The sequence below is a fragment of the Saimiri boliviensis genome, chromosome 5 (assembly GCF_048565385.1).
Source record: "Saimiri boliviensis isolate mSaiBol1 chromosome 5, mSaiBol1.pri, whole genome shotgun sequence".
Classification (NCBI taxonomy): Eukaryota; Metazoa; Chordata; class Mammalia; order Primates; family Cebidae; genus Saimiri; species Saimiri boliviensis.
Window position 1 is genome coordinate 84,256,673 of NC_133453.1, and position 5,740 is coordinate 84,262,412.

The 5,740-nt window shown below is 31.6% G+C and overlaps 1 non-coding gene across 1 annotated transcript; it reads left to right on the plus strand.

Moving 5' to 3' along the window:
* Nucleotides 1–5,013: 5,013 nt before the first annotated feature.
* Nucleotides 5,014–5,118, plus strand: LOC120364429 (U6 spliceosomal RNA). Its single transcript, XR_005579690.1, has one exon. It is a non-coding gene; the product is annotated as a U6 spliceosomal RNA (small nuclear RNA).
* The last annotated feature ends 622 nt before the right edge of the window (nucleotides 5,119–5,740 follow it).

Sequence of the window (5,740 nt, forward strand, 5' to 3'; positions counted from 1 at the left end):
ATGGCATATATATTATATTTATAGTAAATTCTATTTATATATAGATGCTATATATAAATATATATAACATATTTATAGTAAATAGTATATGTAGCATGCATATTATATTTATAGTAAATAGTAAATTCTATTCTATTTAGATATTAGAAATATTAACACCATGAAGATAAATATCAGCATAGTCTTTAGCAGGGCATTAATTACCTTTAAACATCTTACTTTTCCAAATATCAATTAATTAATTTGGCTGCTGATTCTCACAATATTTTTAAAGACATTCCCCAAATACCCAATGGCTATTAAAATATTAAGGATTTCAACATGATATTATTTATTTCATACTTTTCATACTCAAAAATTATGTTGTTTATAATATTCTAGAGATAGACAACTCCTGTGATGAACTTAAATATTTATATTTATTTTTTGAAAAAGTGATATACAATCAATAACTGACACTAGTGATAAAAGGAACATTGAAAGAAATGAAAGTAACCTAGAATTTAGCTAATTTAACTAACTAGTATAATGCATTATAGGTCCTCTCTCAATTCCAAATGTCAAGGCACATGAAGAACATGGTTGGGTATGTCTGGCAGATGGCAATAAATATCCACTTGATGAATGTGAAGGGCTGAGGAAAGAGTAGGATGATAGAGGTGGAAAATTTTCCCTTTGGCAAAAGATACATGCATTTTTTACTTTTCTAAAATATAAATAAAATTGAAAAACAAAAGAAAAAATATTTCAGAGCATATGTTATTGAAAGATTAATGCAAATCTAGGCAGAGTTCTAGGCAAATTTTGGAGTGCATTAAAAATGATTATGAAAATGAGTGTGTCACGTAATCTGGATTTCCTAGATTTGGAGGTTTTAAGTAAAATAATTTTTACTCTAAGAAGAAAATATAGTCTCATTACAGTTAAATATCGTACCACAAATATTTACCTAACATTTGGCAGTTGAAATTATGTATATTCTTTTATATTTGTGTGTGTGTGTGTGTGTGTGTGTCTGTGTGTGTGTCTGTGTGTTAGAGACAGAGAGAGAGAGAGAGAGAGAGAGAGAGAGAGAGAGAGAGAGAGAGACAGGAGGGAAAGAGAGACAATGAACCAAAACACTTCAAACTGAAAATCTTCCAACACATTTTATACCTTTCAAATAAGTTAATTCTAATTCTATAGAGGAATATTGAACCCGGTGCTTTGCTGACATTTCTCAAATTTGAGAAATTTCAATTGCATACTGTCCATGTTGGCTGAAGAGAAACACATTAGAGTAAAGTAGCATACATGGAAACAGTGCGTACAGATACAAAGTAATCAGACTCTTACTACCTGTTGAGCTATTTCAATGTTTCTTTAAATTTTTATGGCCGGGCTTGGTGGCTCACACTTCTAATCCCAGCACTTTAGGAGGCCAAGGCGGGCAGATCACAAGGTCAGCAATTCGAGACCAGCCTGACCATTATGGTGAAACCCGCCTCTGCTAAAAATACAAAATTTAGCCAGGTGTGATGGTGAGTGCCTGTGATCCCAGCTACTGGGGAGGCTGAGGCAGGAGAATCGCTTGAACCTGGGAGGCAGAGGTTACAGTGAGCCAAGGTTGCACCACTGCGGTCCAGCCTCGGCAACAGAAAGAGAGACTCTGTCTCAAAAAAAAAAAAAAAAAAAAAAAAAAAAGAGTTGATACTCAGTCTACTAGATGCAGCGTGCTTTCTACTATTTGATGTGGATGATAGTGTTGGAGTTATTTTTGAAGTCTCAGACTACTTTTGAAAAGCAACTTCATTTTTCCTTGTTAATCTATTTATTACACAATTGCTCTCAAATAATCTGTGTTTATTATATGTAACATTTTTATTTACAATGTAAAATGTAATTTTAAAGCACATAGTTCAATGTTGCCAGCAATTTCTTTTTTGAGACTGTGTAAGTATGTCACTGATTTCTGCTGCTTCATTGACTAAGTGTCCCTTGATGAAATCTGTGTTCTCCTTAGCATTTATCTTATGACTACTTAGTTCAGGCTGATAAAAAAAAGTTTATTAAAAAATAAAGTAAATGACAGAAATAATTGAATTCTTTGCTCACAAACATACAAAATATTATGACTCAAAATGACATTGGAGATTTTTCTAAAAGTAAGTTTATATAATAAATGACCAGTGATTATAATTCAGAGGCAAGTTCTCTGCTCATTGTAGCATCTTGTTCTTGAATAAAGATAAATGAGATCTTGGGAAAAGGTGCTTGAGACAAGAGTATGGTAGAATGATTTTAATAGATTCTCATCTTTCCTCATGGAAGTTGTCTGCTTTATAATTAAAGCTTAGTGCCTTGCCTTAATCTCATCACCAAAAGATTATATGTAAATTATATTGTAATGAAGTGATATTAGGCAACATGGGCTACATAATTAAGTGTGAGGCTTTAACTAAAACAACATTTCCAAACTATGATGTACAGGTACATCATTTGTAGATTTTATTTAAAAAGTGTATGCCTTTTCCTTGCTGAATCAGAATCCTTGCTAATGGGACTAAGTTGAAAAAAAATTAACCTGTTTCCAGTATGAGTCAAATCACAGTAACATACCAAATTTTAAGAGCAACTAGCTGAAATATTTTTGCTTATTAATAAGATTTAAAAGTGTAATCAATTGCTATAGAACCAAGTTTAACTTTTTTAATTGCTACACTGTCACTGAGTAGTATTAAGCATTGAAATTGTAGGTTTACTGATAGATGTTTTATAAAAGATCGATAAAATGAGCCTTTCTGAATGTGGAGTGGAATGGATGATTAGTTTCTTGAATAAGAATTTGGCCATAACTGAAGTCTCATAATATTATCCACATAAATAATCTCCTTCATATTATATTATTTTCTGTGCTATATATCTGCTGAGTTTATGATGTAACAGCAAAGATAAAATGTGTTAAGAAATAAATTGATTTTATTTTTAATTTATATGCAGCAACTTAAACTTTTCTAGCACATAGTTCAATGTGTGCAGTTCTGTAAATATTAAAAAATATATCATGTCATGTAACTACCCTTACAGTCAGGACACAGAACAATCCGCTCACCACAATTAAATTTTCTTATCCTGTCCCATTGTAGTCAGATACTCTGCTTTCCCTAATCCATGGAAAATAATTATCTATTCTTAGTCTGTATACATTTGCATTTTCCAAGAAGTCATGTATATGAAATCCTACAAGATGTACCTCTTTTTTTCTGGCTTCTTTCACTTAGCATACTCCTTTCTAGATGCAGACATGTTTTTGACATTCATCTGTTGTTCATTTGACTTTAATTCTGAGAGCTATTATATTGTCTGGGTGTACTAGAATGGTTATTTACTCACTCATTAAAAGATACTGGGATATTTTTAAATTTCAGTTGTTAATGAATAATGTTTGTAAGTATATTTGTAAGTTTTTGAGAGAACTTTTTTTCTCTGATGAAATACTTAGAGCAGAACTGTTAGTTCCTATGGTAAGTGCATGTCTAACTTTAAATAAAATGCAAGGCAAGTAGAATCATAAGTAATAAACCAATATATACACATAGAGTGGAAGAAAGAGAAATTAGACACTGATGATATAAGTTGAGTCTTGAGTTTTCTAGAGATCAAAGGATAGTTTACTCATAAAGAATAGTTTACTCATGAAGCTTTTCAGTTTTAAGATCTACTGACTACCTCCTTTAGGGGGAGCTTAAACCAATTAAAGTTGGAGTTTCTGTCACTTGCAGCCAAAAATTTCCAAATACATTACACAATCCCTTCTGGTGCACAGTTCCTATGGTGCCCAATTTAGTATTTTTCAAACTTGCATGATCATTAAAATCAGCTGGTGTTAATTAAAAAAGCAGATTTCCAGATCACTGTCCTGAAGATTATATTTTATTAAGGTTTCTGGTTTGAAAGGTGGTCCTGAGATGTGTGTTATGATCTAGAAGTATGAAAATCACCATAATAGTAAAATATTTACAATATAAAAAAGCTATTAATATGCTACCATATTCTACTTACTGAATATTATATGATTCACAAAATTGCTTAGCAAACCAGTATACAGCTACAGAATCGGAGAGCTACAGACAGAAAAACAGTAGATACAGCCTGCTCCAATAGTGCATTCCTTGCAATGAGAAATTTGTAGCTGAGAGAAGTCATACACATAAATCTCGTAGGGAATTAGTAGCAGAACAAATACTACCACATGAGCCTCCTGCTAGTTTTAATTTATTTTGCTACCAAGCTCACACGTCTAAATTAGAAAATTATGAGAAAAAATATGTAAGTAAAAAGATACTGAAATATCCACCTTTATTCTTCAAGGGTGTAGAAAAATAACTAAAAGGGCTTATAGTATGTTCTAAATTCTTAGCATACTTTTTATGAATGGTAACTCCTTATTTGATGATTATAACAACAATGAATACTTTACTTTTTAAACAGACTCTAAAAGCTTATACTAACTCATGCTGTGATTTTGTAATCATAACCTTTAATACTCATATACCAAGTATCTTATTTATAATAGAACATTGAAAGATGTTACTGATGAAAGGATTTTGAGAGTATATGTCACTCGTTTTTAAAATGAAACATTAACACAAGAAACTGCTTGAAAAATCAAGTGATCTCAAAGCAATAGTCCCAAACAAGATAATCATAGAGTTTTACATGCTAGCTAAGAATTTTTCAAATTTATTTCCCAGCATTCTGAAAATTTTATATAAAGTAGAGTAGCTCAAGAGGTTGCCCATATAAGGGTTTATATAACATCGCTTGATAGATTGACAGTTTTAAAACTTTTTCACATAATAAAATAAAGCATTATGAACTGAACATTCTCATTATTCTTTCTTCCCCTTGAGTAGTCAAAATCAAATGGATTGCCTTCTATAACTCAAATTGTTAAAAAAAATTATTCCATTAATGTTAGAGAAAGTGATATTTTAAATAATTTGTTGCTATTTCAAAGCTGCAATATTATATACACTTTGGTAATGTGTATACTGAAATTGATGTGACACAGAGAAAATTAGCATGGCCCCTATGCCTAGGTGACACACACACATTTGTGAAGAATTCCATATTTTTAATCCAGTAAAATGATTCAAGATAAAATGGCCATATTAAGAAAGAATCAAACTGCTATGACAAAGATGAAAAACTACAAGAATTTCAAAACACAATCAGAAGTACTAATAGCAGAATAGACCAAGCTGAGGAAAGAATCTTATAGCTCAAAGGCCGGTTTTTTAAATTAATCTAGTCAGGCAAAAATAATAATAATAATTAAAAAAGAATAAACAAAACCTCTGATAAATACGGAATTATGTAAAGAGGCAAAACCTATGACTCATTAGCATCCCTGATGGAGAGGGAAAGAGAGTAAGCAACTTGAAAAACATACTTGAGGATATTGTTTATGAAAATTTTCCCAACCTTGCTAGCGAGGTTAACATTTGAATTTAGGAAATTCAGAGAACCTCTGCAAGATACTGTACAAGATGACCATCCTCAAGACACAGAATCATCAGATTCTCTAAAATCATGAAAAAGAAAAACCATCAAAGGCAGCTAGAGAGAAGGGGAAGGTCATCTACAAAGGGAACTCCATCAAGCTAACAGCAGAACTTCCAGCATAAACCCTACAATCCAGAAGAGATCGGGGACTTACATTCAGTATCCTTAAGAAAAGCAATTTCAACCAAGTATT